The following is a 14,350-nucleotide window of genomic DNA, read 5'->3' on the forward strand; positions in this document are numbered from 1 at the left end:
TAAGTTAGTTTTGTTGTTGATCTAACACTCTGACCGAGTGTGCAAGAGAAGCCCAAACAGGTAGATGGGCCGACCTGATGTCTGGCAGGAAGCCCAGTTAGGTCGACGGGCTGACCTGATAGCTGGCACGAAGTCCAAACGGGTTGACGGGCTGACCGGATAGCTGGCACGAAGTCCAGATGGGTCGAAGAGCTAACCTGACGTCTGACAGGTAAGTAAAGGTAAGTCACTGGAGGGGAGTGACTGTGAGGACGCGTTCTTGAGAAGGGAACTTAGGCGTCGATCTGACTTAGAACCATTTCGAAACTCTAAGTCGAGATCCTGACTAGATTTCGATCTCGGAGAGATGGAATCTAATTAACACTATTTCTGTTTATTATAACTGTGCTAATAATTTATTTTGCAGGAGATATAAGTGCCTCAGACTAACGTTTTCTTGTAGGAAGGAAGCTGCTGGAAATCAAGGTCCGGGCTCCTGGGAGGTACCCGGGTGCCCGGAGGCAAATTCTATCCCCAACGTCGCTGTGTCACGTGGACTTCACTGGTTGGCTCGGCTATGTCATAACCATGGCGCCTTGAAGGTTCCAGGCGCCCCGAACCTCATATATAAGGAGGGTCAAGGCTGGAGTCAGAACATCAATTCAGAATCCGCTCTCCTGTGCTCCTGCGACGCTGCGAAGCTCCGACAACGCGCTGCTCTTTTAGTTTCTTCCTTTGTCGGTATTGTTTTATTTTTTCATTGGCATTCCTGTACTTAGTTTGTAATAACTTCTGAATTGCTAGTGAATTGCCCAACAAAAGCACCCTTGTGTGCGGACCTTGGAGTAGGAGTCGACAAAGGCTCCGAACCAAGTAAATTGACTTTGTTAGTCGTGCTCTCTCTTTTTGTTTTCCGCTGCGTACTCGTACTCAAAAAATTTTATTGATATTCACCCCCTCCCTCTATCAAAATTCACGATCCAACAGCCACTGGTCGAGTTCTTCCGATCGGGTGCCACACTAGGCGACCGAGAGGAAGCTTGGTCATTAAAAAGAAGGGTCAGCCGGTTCGCCCTAATTGGAGATCACTTATACAGGAGGACTTTCTCAAGGCCGCTACTCAAGTGCATCGAATCGGATAATGTTCAATACATATTGCAAGAAATGCACCAAGGCTTCTATGGTAGTCATCTGGGTGGTTGGTCAATAGCACGCAAGATCTGATTGGCTGGGTATTTCTGGCCAACATTATAGGCCAACGCCGCTCGGACGGTGGCCATATGTATGTCCTCTCAAAAGTAATAGAACATATCGCATCAACCAACTGAGGAGCAGAAGGCGCCCATCGTGTCCTGTCTGTTCGACCAGTGGGGCATGGACATCATTGGACCATTTACCATGGCAACCGAGCAACAAAGATTTTTACTGGTGGCAATCGATTATTTCTCAAAATGGGTGGAGGCTGAGCTACTCGCTAAGATAACCAAGCACATGGTTATCAAATTTATATGACAAAATATCTTGTGTCAGTTCAGCATCTCTTGAAAGTTCATCTCTGACAACGTAGGAAGTTTGCAGGGCAAAGACTTAGGGAGTGATGTGTGGGCTATGACATTTTATAGGTCTTCATATTAGTGGCCTACCCACAAAGTAACAACCTGGCAGAGGTCACCAACAGAGAGATCCTTAGAGGGTTTCGGGCTCAACTCGACCACGCCAAAGGCAGCTGAGTTGATGAACTCCCGAGCGTGTTGTGGGCCTACCGCACCACGCCCAGAGAAGCAACCAGTATAACCCCTGTTTCACTTGGTGTACGGAGGCGAGACAGTGGTGTCAGTCGAAGTAGGGGTAGAGTCCAACCGGGTGCAGCTCTATGATGACGGAAACACTGATCGGTGGCTTACGGAGCTTGACTTGATAGACGAAGTTAGAGATAAGGTCGCCATCCGGCTAATGACCTACCGATAAAGGATAAAGCAAAGCTACAACTGAAGGATGATCCCCTGATCGTTCTAGGTCGACGACTTAGTGTGGAAGAGAGTAAAGCAAGTTGGTGATGTTACCAAATTAGAGGTGCCATTGGGAGGTCCATACAAGGTCATTCGAAAGTTGAGCTCAGGATTTTACTATTTGCAAGACGAGAACGGGCGAAATCTCGAGTGGCCTTGGAGTGCAAACTACCTCTAGCCATACCGAGCCGGATGAGAGGTGCATGGTCAGAATCATATAAAAATGTACAAACCCCTATTCTATGAATGCAGGGGAATGATGAATGAAAAAATTAAGGTGTCCCAGACTCTTGCGCCGATCGACCAAGTTAAAAGTCGAGTGACGACTATAAACCCTTGTGAAATAAAAATCAAAAAATCGAGTGACGACTATAAACCTGAGCACAGCGAAAATGTGACAGTTGAGTAGCGACTATAAAATCTTGAGCCGAAAAATGTAACAGGCGAGTGGTGGCTATAAAACCTGGCGCACGAGAATAACAGTCGAGCGATAGCCTTAAACCATTGCACAACGTAAATCGAAAGTCGAGCGGTGACTATAAACCCTTGAGCAGTGATGATTAAAGCTGAGCGGCGCCTATAAACTCTCATTACGAAATTACTAAAAGATGAGTGGCGGCTATAAACTCATGCCTTATAGAAATCAACAGTCGAGTGGTGACTATAAATCATAGGCCAACAGGAAATCAATAGCCGAGCGACAGCTATAAAATCGAGAGGCGACGAAAAGCAAAAGTCGAGCGGTGACTATAAACCCTTATTCTAGATTTTAAAGTCGAGCGACAATTATAAACCCCTGCTATGGATTTCAAAGTCGGGCGGCGACTATAAACCCTAGCATGCGAGAATTACAACCAAGTGGCGGCTTTAAACATGAGAATAATGGAATTTGACAGTCGAGCGACGACTATTAACCCGGAGTTCAAGATTAAAGTATCGTAAGCCAAGCGACGACTATAAACCCTTAAAATTGGATAATCAAACAACCGAGTGGCGACTATAAACCCAAGTGTAAGCTAAGAGTAAACTGTCAACAGCTGAGCAGCAACTATAAACTCGAGCACGATGGTAATTCGACTGTCGAGCGGTGACTATAAACCCATGGATTGTAAATTATAAACAGCTGAGCAGCGACATTAAACTCAGGCACGACTGCGAATCAACAACCGAATGATGGCTTTAGATTAACCATTTCATCTCATAGCCGAGCGGCGACTCTAAACCCATGACAGAGATCAGCTACAGTATTTACCATAATCGAGCGGTGGCTCTAAATTCGAGTAAAGTCGAGCGACAATTATAAACTCTGGATTAGTGAAGGTATGAGCCAAGTGGCGGGTCTGAAATCGAGGATGTCCGATCGGACGGAAAGGTCTGCCCGTCCAGTTAGTCGAATTTACAGCCTCCTTCGACTAGACTTGAGGGGAAGACTTGTGATGTGGTGGTAAAAGGAGCCCACTAGGGACGAGTCAAAGGTGGGAAAAGCAATCGACGTGGAGGTTAAAGTCAAGACAGTCAAAGGTATGAAATCGTCGGGTCACCAAAGTTGGCAGAGCAGGTGGCAACGGACCGATCAGTCCTGAAGGGTCCAATCCGGCATTGACGCACACTCAGCGAAAGGAGGGCTCAATATCATAGTGTCACCTAGAGGCTCGTCCGACCAGATCGCTTGTCCAGCCGAGAGATAGTCAATGATTCGATAGCCTAGCGACTAAAGAGAGGAGAACAGATGTTCGCAACTATGACAACCCTATAGGGGCTAGTCCGACCGGACCACCTATCAGGCCGTATGAGGAACAACCTACCGGGCCGAGTGATCATGGAGAAGAACAACCTAGAGCCACCGGGCGGGAAATCCCGACCGAGCGGCTCTCTCGCTAGGCCAAATAATGGGGCCCCTTGCTTAGCTCATTGTATCATTTTAGGAGTTGGTGTCACTGACAATAGGGCATGGTCAACATGAAAATTGTATGACGAAATCTTCTACTGTCATGTCAGAGATTTGCACGCGTGATGTCATAGACACTTTTCTGACCTGTCTTTTCATAAGAAAGATCGAGAAATGTGCACGCAGTTTGAGAAGCGTGCACGTACGCCTACAGGGCTACTATATAAAGAGGGTTCATACACTAGAGGAGATATGCGTTATTTTGCGATCACGCTCTTGTTACTACAGTTTCTACTATTCTTCTACTATTATGGTGACTGACTTGAGTGTTGGAGGATCAATGCCGGAGACCCCTTCCCTGGCCCAACACTAACGTCATTCATTTTGTAGGACGGAGCGAAGTCTTCACACGGTCAACCATAGAGCTACCTCCTCAGCTAACTATTTTCACCATGTTCCGAACACATATTATTTTGTTTGTGGTTGAGTTATTATTATTATTATTATTATTATAGAGTGAAAATTAAATTGAGATTTAAGCTTGAAAGCTAATTGGTCCGTAGCGCAATTAGAACTGAAGGCCCAGAGGTTTAATAAATGCTACACTTGATGGATCGGGAGGAGAGGGAAATCGAAGAACCGCATAAGAGATATTATCTGATACATAAACTTACGCTGAAGCAGATCGATTAAGCAAATTAACGAGAATAACATAGAGAATTAAAGAGTTTGTGAAGTATTAATTTAAGCAGGGAGGTTGAAGTGGTCGGAAAAGGCCCAGTCATACTCTGCCATCGACGTCGCCGTCGTCGCCGTGTCCCGTCTCTGCTGGCGCCGGAACCTTCATCGCCCAGCTCTATGATTTTACGAGAGCTAAAGTACAGCATCATCAGTTCATCTATTGCCGTCTGATCCATTTCCCGCTCCACAGCGCCATCGCTATTTTCATCGTCTCCCTCATAGGCCCCCCCCCGCCACCACTTCTCTCCGATGTTGTCGCTCGAGTCGTCACCAAGTTCGCGCTTCCTCTTTCCTTTGTAACAGTGCTAGTAGAGCCATCGGAGATGGCGAGAGTTCAATTGGCCAACTCGACTAGGGCCTTCTTCTGGCTCATCACCTTGGACCACACCTCTGTTTCCATAGAGCTCATCTTGCTCTGCAGGCGCTTCGACTGTCATACCCAGCGATGCATCTGCCCCAACTTGGGGCTCATGAGCTTAATCACCGCCGCCAGTAAGCTGAGCTTCCATGCCTTCTTTAGGTCATGCGATCGACTTCCAGTAGGGCGGCACCCGCTGCTCCTGGGCCGCCTCCCCCTGCATGCACCCCCACCACGACTCCTTACCCGTCGGCCACCATGGCGGTGGGAGCCTCTGCTGCCGCAACTCGCAATGCTGGATGAGTGCGGAGAGGAGCGAGTGTAAGAAGAAGAATACAGAGAGAGCAAGAAATAATATAAGAGAAATAAAATCTATTATTCATTGATATTTGTTCTAAGGACAATACAATATATAATGTTTAAAAAGTATTTGGTCAATTAACTAATTAATAAATAACAGAATTATTCTAAGAATAATTCTGAGAATAATTATAACAGAATTATTAGAATAATCCAAATACTAATATGATTTGATTTGGTAATTTGATCCGGTCAATTTTGATAATTTTGTTTTATCTCTTTTACCCCCCGACAAACTCAACGGAAGATCTCTGACGTTGGGTTTGCTTGCTAACTTGTTGAAACGTTGTCTGGATAGTGGCGTAGTAAAGATGTTAGCGATTTGATCTTTAACAGAAATATAAGAGACGGATAACTGCTGAGTTGTCACACGTTCACGAACAAAATGAAAATTAATTTCCACATATTTTATACGAGCATGAAAGATTGAATTTGCTGTAAGATATGTTGCTCCAATATTGTCGCACCAAATTTTTGGTGCAATATTTGATGCAAGATGAAGTTTGCTATAACTTTATATTCTGCCTTAGTGCTTGAACGAGATATCATAGGTTGCTTTTTTGAATTCCATGAGATAAGATTTCGTCCAAGAAATATTGCATATCCACTAGTAGAGCGTCTATCTTCTGGAGAACTTGCCCAATCCGTATCACTATATGCATGTAAATCTCGAGACGATTGGCGATATAAGAGAAAATCATGTAGAATAGTACCTTTGAGATAGCGAAGTATTCTTTTTACATTATCCCAATTTTGTTCTGTTGGAGCATGCATGAATTGACAAGCACGATTTACCACAAAAGTAATATCAAGGCGTGTGATAGTGACATATTGTAAGGCCCCAACAATACTTCGATAAATCTGTGGATTAGATAGAGCAGGAGAGGATGAAGTTGGAGAGTTGTTATAGCAATTGGTGTAGAGACCGGACGTTCTCCATCCATTTTAGCTCTTTGAAGAAGTCCAGTAATATATTTGCTCTGAGAGAGAAGATAGTCATCCTCATGTGAAATAAGCTCAATACCAAGAAAAAAATAAGCAATACCCAAATCTCGAGTAGGAAATTATTGATTGAGAAGACTTAATAAAGTTGTGATACCCTTGTGATTATTGCCGGTTATCAGAATGTCATCCACATAAATAAGAAAAAATATCATATTTCCATCATTATATTTGTGAAATAGAGACGAGTCAGTCTTTGATCCACAAAATCCTTGAGCTTGTAACCAATTAGATAGTCGATGAAACCATGCATGAGGAGCTTGTCGAAGACCATATAAGGATTTCTTGAGTTGACAAACATGAGATGGAAATTGTGGATGAATGAACCCAGGTGGTTGCTCCATAAATACAGTTTCCTCAAGATGACCATGGAGAAATGTATTTGAAATATCCAATTGTCGTAAAAGCCAATTAGAACTAACAGTTATTGATAATAATAGTCTGACAGATGTAATTTTGATGACTAAGCTAAAAGTGTCATTAAAGTCAATACCTGGTTGTTGACTAAATCCTTTAGCTACAAGTCGAGCTTTGTATCTTTCAAGAGAACCATCAACTCGATGCTTAAGACAGAATACTCATTTAGAGCCCACAATATTCATTGACGGAGTGCGCGGAACTAGAGTCCATGTTCCATTGAAAAGAAGTGCATCAAATTCTGTAGTCATTGCACTACGCCAGTTTGGATCCTTGTTTGCTTGTGTAAAACAGGTTGGTTCAATAGATTTTGAAGAGACCACTAGAGCTCGTGGAAGGGGATATCGAGTTGCATTTGGTGGACAATGCTCGTAAATATCACTAATGGGAAGCATGCGATGAGGAGCATTATCATAAATATCACTAATGGGCAACAGCTAGTTTATTTGTGTGTTCACCAACAAAAGTTTTGATTGAAGTGTTAGTTAGTCCTAGGAAAACGTACCGATTCCACTGTACAAAATTTTTTATACAAGAGTCGAACCTTTCCTTAAATAACCTATTGTGTTCTTTAGAAGTTAAATTAGGAATCGCAGACGGAACTTAACATCATTGATTCCAAATTTAACTTATCTGTTCTTAATGGTTTAGATTTGAATCGCAAGCGGAACTTAACACTATTGATTCAAATCTACCTAAGTTATTAATTCCATAAATATTATTTTCCAAAATTAGCTTCCAGGACTGCATGGCGAGGCACATGGCCTTCTTGGATATGGGAGCAACCACCACCGCCTAGGCAAAGCCTTTTAAGGAAAGCTAATATTTATTTCCTTAAATAACTCTAGGTTAACCAAAAAGAACAATCGAATCACAAATTCGAAAAATAAGAAAACACAAAATCGAAAAATAAATTCGATAAATTAGATCTAATTGTCTCTTGTATTTAGAATTCATACAAAAAAAAATAACTAGTATGATGCGGAAGAAAAATACTAGTTATACCTTCTCTTTGTAAGCTAATGACCTCGAGATCTTCTGCCGTATTCCTCACCTCGCCTTGGACGTCGTGTGGGCGACGATCCTCCAAGATGAACACCACCCAAAAGAGCTTCTCCTCTTCTTCTAAAATCCGGCCACCACCACCACCAAGGAGAAGAGAGCAAAGGGAAAGGGAGAAGGGAGAGGGTCGACCACCAAGAGGTCTCCAAGCAAGAGAATAAGAGTTGTATCTCATAAAACCCCCTTACCCCTTCTTTTATATTACTTGCCCAAGACAAATAAGAAAAAACCTTTCAAAAAAATAAAATCATCTAAGAGTTTTTCCTTTTCCCTTTTATTTTTCCTTTTCTTTCCTCTTGACTGAATCAATCATCAATCAATGGTTGTGATTAATCCTATTTGGTTTAGGATTAAGCTTGACCGACCCCTTGCTTGGGCACCAAGCAAGGTGGCCGACCATCATATTTAGGAAAGGAATAATAATTTTTTTATAAAATTTTACAAGAAGAAAAACTCTTATAAAATTTTACATGCTCTCTTTCCTAGAGTTAAAAAAGGAAAGTTTTTAAAAATTAAAACCATGTTTTAAAATTTAAAACTTCTCGAACAAAATTTCCTTTTTTAACATGATGGTAGAAAATTTTAATTTTAAAACTTATCTTCCTTTTTTTTCTTAAACCATGAGGATGGTTAAAAAAGGAAAGTTTTAAAACTCTCTATTAAAACATGTGGTCTAATTCAAATAAGTAAAGTTTTTTAAAAAAATTAAAATCTCTCTTTTAAAACTTATAATTTTCTACAAAGAGAAGATTTTAAAAATTCAAAATACCCCTCCTATTTGAATTAATCTTGGCCGGCCCCTACAAGCTTGGTCACCAAGCAATAGGGCCGACCCCTATAAGAGGATGTAACCAGCCATTGCTTGGTCACCAAGCAATGGTCTGACCCCCTTCTTGGACACCAAGAAGAGCCTTATATTTGGATGGACTTGAGGCTATAAAGAGACTACGACAGGGACCTAGAGGAGAAATTGGTTTTGGCCTTCCGATGAGCTTGAGTATCCCGTGTTCGCCCCGAACACATAACTCAAGTTCATCGATAATAACTCATTCCACTAGAGAGTTATTATCGCACTACCGCACCAATCCCAAATTACATTATGAGTTCCTTTTTATCATGAGTGTGTTAGTCTCTCTGTGTTTAAGATTACAAATGTCCACTAATTAAGTAAGTTACTGACAACTCACTTAATTAATATCTAGCTCCAAGAGTAGTACCACTCAACTTCATTGTCATGTCGGACTAGGTACACCTGCAGGGTTTAACATGGCAATCCTTATGAGCTCCTCTTGGGGACATTCTCAACCTAGATAACTAGGACACAGATTCCTTCTATAATCAACAACACACACTATAAGTAATATCATTTCCCAACTTATCGGGCATATTAATTTATCGAGCTAAACCTCACCCTTTGATAAGTCAAAGAAATAAATATTAAATATATGTGCTTGTTATTATATGAGGATTAAGAGCACACACTTCCATAATAACTAAGGTCTAGTTCTTTTACTAAGTCAGTACAAAAAGAACATACCTAAATGGTCCAACTCAATACACTTTTAAGTATATCAGTGTAATTTATTAGTCAAGATAAACTAATACTTAATTACGCTACGACTATTCTGATGGTTTGTTCCTTTCCATCTTAGTCATGAGCAACTTGTTTATAATTTATAGAGAACCGACAACATGATCTTCTGAGTGTGACACCACACTCCATGTTATCTACTATATAAATTAATTGAACAATTACATTTAACAAATAAATACAGATATTGACCAATGTGATTCTTTTATTTCAACAAATAAACGTTTACAAAAGCTAGACTTTTAGTATACACTCTAACATGAAGAACTCTGAAGACAATAGAGGCCATTTTTTATTCTCCCATAAAACACAATAGCATTTGTTCCTCTATCCTTTATAAGATAATGATTATGATAAAACTAAAAAATGGCATTGTTATCAAGAAAAAAATGACGTGTAGAAAGTAAATTTTTAGTGATAGATGGAACATGAAAGACATTACGCATGTGAAACATTCGATTAGATAAATGAACATATGTCTTTCCAAGATTAGCAATTTGCAAACCTGAATCATCGCCTACTTGCACCGTATCTGAGCCATAATATGATATTACGTCTGTAAGGATATTATAATCTGATGTGATATGATGAGTTGCTCCAGTGTCAATATACCAATTAATAGATGAAAACTCTGGGGTTTTACCACAAGTAGGCACAGACGAAAGAACTTTAGGATATACTTGTGAAATAGATGGTTGTCTTGAGGTTGTAGGACCACCAATGAAATTTGAATCAAATGGGTTAGGACATTGAATACCAAAATGTCCAATTCCAAGACAAATTTGACATTTTACCCTAGACCAATCAAGTCTTTTAGGATATATATTTCTAGTATGACCAACGATGTGACAAATTTGATATCGATCTGAACTTTGCTTTTGGCCTCTTTGATGTCGTCGAGTATTTGACATCTAAAGTGAAAAAAAAAAAACTTCTCCCGTGGTAGTGGAGAAAAAAACCACAGAGACGAAAAAATAGAGATTAAGGAAGAGGAAAGAAGCAAATAGGTTGGCAACGGAAGAAAATAAGTATTTTTCGTTTGTTCTGAAAAATATATAGAGAAGAATAAGAAAATTAAAATACGTTGGAGAAAAGAAGAGATTTGAGGGAAAAATTTAAAATTCGTCGTTATACGATCTCCGCCTCAAGAAATTGAGGGAAGATAAAAAAGAGATGTCTCTGATACCATGTAAGAAGAAGAATAGAGAGAGAACAAGAAATAATATGAGAGCAATAAAATCTATTATTCATTGATATTTGTCCTAAGGACAATACAATATATAATATTCAAAAAGTACTTGGTCAATTAACTAATTAATAAATAATAGAATTATTCTATGAATAATTCTGAGAATAATTATAACAGAATTATTAGAATAATCCAAATACTAATATGATTTGATTTGGTAATTTGATTCGGTCAATTTTGATAATTTTATTTTATCTCTTTCATGGTACCATCTTGCAGCATGCTGAGGTCGTCGATGCAGGACGTCTGAGTCCGAATTTCAGAGGAGGGAGATAGTGACGAAATGGACCTCGAGATGGTGGCGGGTGCTTGGCTGTCAAAACCCACCGTGTGCTTCCATCAGAAGCAGAGGCTGTCGGAGGAGCCCATCACCGGATCGTTGCTCTCCGGCACGATGTCGTACACGAAGCCGCTCGCGTTGCACTCATCCATCATCTTGAGCATGCTGCGGAGGACGCGGTCCTGGGCGCAGGACATCGCACGGCACCATGACTGCTCCGTCTCCGCGGGCACTAGAGATGCGGTGGCGCTGGCGGCGGCGGCAGAAGAGGAGGAAATGACGGTACCTTGCTGTTGTTGGTGCTGCCGCCGCAGCTGTTGCTTTAGCTTCTTAAGGAGAAGTTGATCCTTCCACATTCTCCTCTCCAGCTCTGCCATTCCGATCTCCTCCTCGTCGCCGATCTCGTCGTAGCTCTCCTCGTCATTCAGGTCGTCTCTAGCGGCGTGATCGTGCTGATTTAGTTGCGGAAAGGGATCCATCCTATCACGGAGAGTCACCATTTGCGAGCTGCTCAGCCTTAGGAGGATTTTCTAAATCAGTTCAATAATAAACTCATATCTAGAATAAATAAATAAATAAAACATACTGTAGTAACCGACTCATGAAATCCGTAAAAATCAATGGAAATGCAATAAAATGAAAACCCTAGGGAGATTATACGATTTTTATTTTTATTTTATCTAGGGATATTCCAAATTATTTATTTTTCTAATGTCTGTATAGTATGATGTTAAATAGATTTATATTTAATTTATTAAAAACGATTATAATTTTTTTTAAAAAAAATAAGAGTACTTGATTATCTTCATAATTTTCAATTCCTTTTAAAATTGTCACCTCCCGATAAGGACTTTTTTCCCTCAAGCCCCCCAGGATTGACAAAGTCACGGGAAGATCAAATTATATATACAAAATATATATGTGTTTTTTTTTTTACATAATGGAAAAAATAAAAAAGCATCCTTCATTTAATAAATTGTGAAATGGACGCTCTTTTTTGATTAACTCTCATTTAAATAAATTACTTGAAATACTAACTCCTGAATCAGATTTTGAAGTTTAGACCAGAGGCAGATTCATAAAAATTTAATGGGATAATCACTGCTACTGACCCTAGTAAGTTCAGCTCGGTCAATTCAAAGTTCCATGGATTTACTGTTCTATTTGTTTATTTGATCAGTTAACTGTTATATTCATAAAAATTGAGAGTAACTTTCAAAATAATCTTCATTGTTACATGATGTTTGAATTGAGTTCCTTTGTCATTGCTGGCCATGGTTCCTGCATCTTCACTGGAAGGTAAGTTTGTTGATCCATTTGATCTGATCGTTAGACGAAAAAATCATCGCATCACCTTGTGCTAATGGCATTCATTTCAAACTGCAGTTCCGACGGGAAATCACCAATAAACCAACCACCTTCAAGGCCCATTGACTATGGTGATCTTGACTACCCATTGCAATTCTCAGAGAAATCTATCTGTTTCTTGTGATAGTGCATCTCTGGCTTTAAGATATGAACTTGGTTATCATTCATATTAGTGAAGAGGTTTATAAAGGGAGAAGAAATGAACATTATGATGGGAAAGATTGCAGTTGTTTGATCGTGAGAGCTGTAATTTTGTAAACCCTCAGATGACTAGTTAATTGCTTTCATAATTCCATTTCTTGATTTCGATTCTTCTCGGCCTTTACTTGTACTATTATTTAGCATCATAAAATTGTTCTAATTACTTCAAGGTTCGAGATTACTCCAATCATTAAAATTATTTATTTTCTCAGTTATTAAGCTTGAATAATAAAGTGGAAGACTTTAAATAGTATATAAAAAGGGGAAAATATAAAATTATATATGGGCCAAGACCAAGTTTTAATTAGTGGTTTTTTGATGGAGAGTATGCCCCATTAGTGAGGTCTCACTCAATGCATTAGATTGTGCTCCGCCACACTCGGGGGAGGATGAGCCGAGGAGGTTGTTGAAATGAACGCCGCCATTGTCGCTTGAAGCGTCGCACTCGCCGCATCGAACCATGGTGATGAGGGAGACCATCCATCACCTATCTCACCACCTTGTCTTCTTTCCTATTCCCTCCACCTCTACCTCTACCTCTACCTCTACCTCTACCTCTGTTGCCCACCTCATCCACCTACAAAACTCAAACGCTTGGGCCACGGTCACTCTCTAATAAATAAAATCAATATAAAATAATGACACAAGCTAGCAACTAACTGTTTTATATTGTAGCAAATACTTGCTAGCTTTTACGTAATCATGATTAGATAATGTTCATTTGAAATATAGTGATGATTATGCAGTCCCCTTAGTTTGATTTGCTTATTAAAATATTATTTTAAATAAACAAAATCAACATAAGATAATGATATTATCTAGTAATTAGTTGCTATGGATTGTAGCAACTACTTGTTAGCTTCTACATAACTATTGTAATTTAATAATATTCATTTGTACTGCAATGAGTGTCATGGAGTTCTCCTAATTTACTTTATTCACTTATCATATTATTTTAATCAAGCTATCATTCTCTAATAACCAAAATTAACATAAAATAATGACATTGTTGTACAAATTAGCAATCAGTTGCTATACATTATAACAACTATTTGTTAGTTTTTGCACCGTTGATTGTATTAAATAATATTCAGTTGAAATATAATGAGTGTCATAATTTTTTTAAATTTATTTTACTTATTGGAATATTATTTTAACTAACTAGGTTATCATTATCCCATAAGCAAAATTAATATACGTGAAAATGATATTGTATGCTATAGTAGTTGCAATCTTAAACTTAAAATCCACGAGTATTTCAGGTATTTAATTTAAATTTAACTTTAATTAAAAAAGAAATTTTTAAAAATTGAAGGAGTCTTATAATATTTTTTTATTTATTATTCTATTAATTAATAGAGTCATATATATAATGTATCTATATATTATCCTTGATAGATAAACTAAAATAATTAATAAGGAAAGAATAGACACATAAATGATAGAACACACAAAAAGTGAAATAAAGAGTTCCATCATTTATGTGTCTATCCTTAAAAAAATTTTCTTGTAATTTTTCCTTAAGAATATAACTCTTTATTATTCATCTCGTTTTATCCAATCTATTCTTCTTTCGTGATGTCAAAGCCTTTCTCTTCTTCTTCCAACAACAACGTTCTTTATTTCCTGGCAGTTCCTCGTAGCCTTTCTAAATTCCTAAAATCCCTCTTTTAATAAACTCCCTGTTTAAGCCTCGTGTCTTTTTTAACCTCTGATTGCCTTCTCCTCTGCCGCTCACGAAAACAAAAGCCCTAGCTTTTTCTTTCCACTGCCGCGCAAGCCGACGCCCGTTGTCAGTAGCATCTGCCAAGAGGGTCGGACAAACTGCCGTCGGCCCTTACTACT

The 14,350-nt window shown here is 39.3% G+C and overlaps 1 pseudogene; it reads right to left on the reverse strand.

Annotated features, from left to right (window-relative positions):
- Window positions 1–4,951: 4,951 nt before the first annotated feature.
- On the reverse strand, window positions 4,952–11,436 carry LOC122008579 (annotated as a pseudogene).
- Window positions 11,437–14,350: the final 2,914 nt, after the last annotated feature.

The sequence above is a fragment of the Zingiber officinale genome, chromosome 1A, assembly GCF_018446385.1.
Source record: "Zingiber officinale cultivar Zhangliang chromosome 1A, Zo_v1.1, whole genome shotgun sequence".
Classification (NCBI taxonomy): domain Eukaryota; kingdom Viridiplantae; phylum Streptophyta; class Magnoliopsida; order Zingiberales; family Zingiberaceae; genus Zingiber; species Zingiber officinale.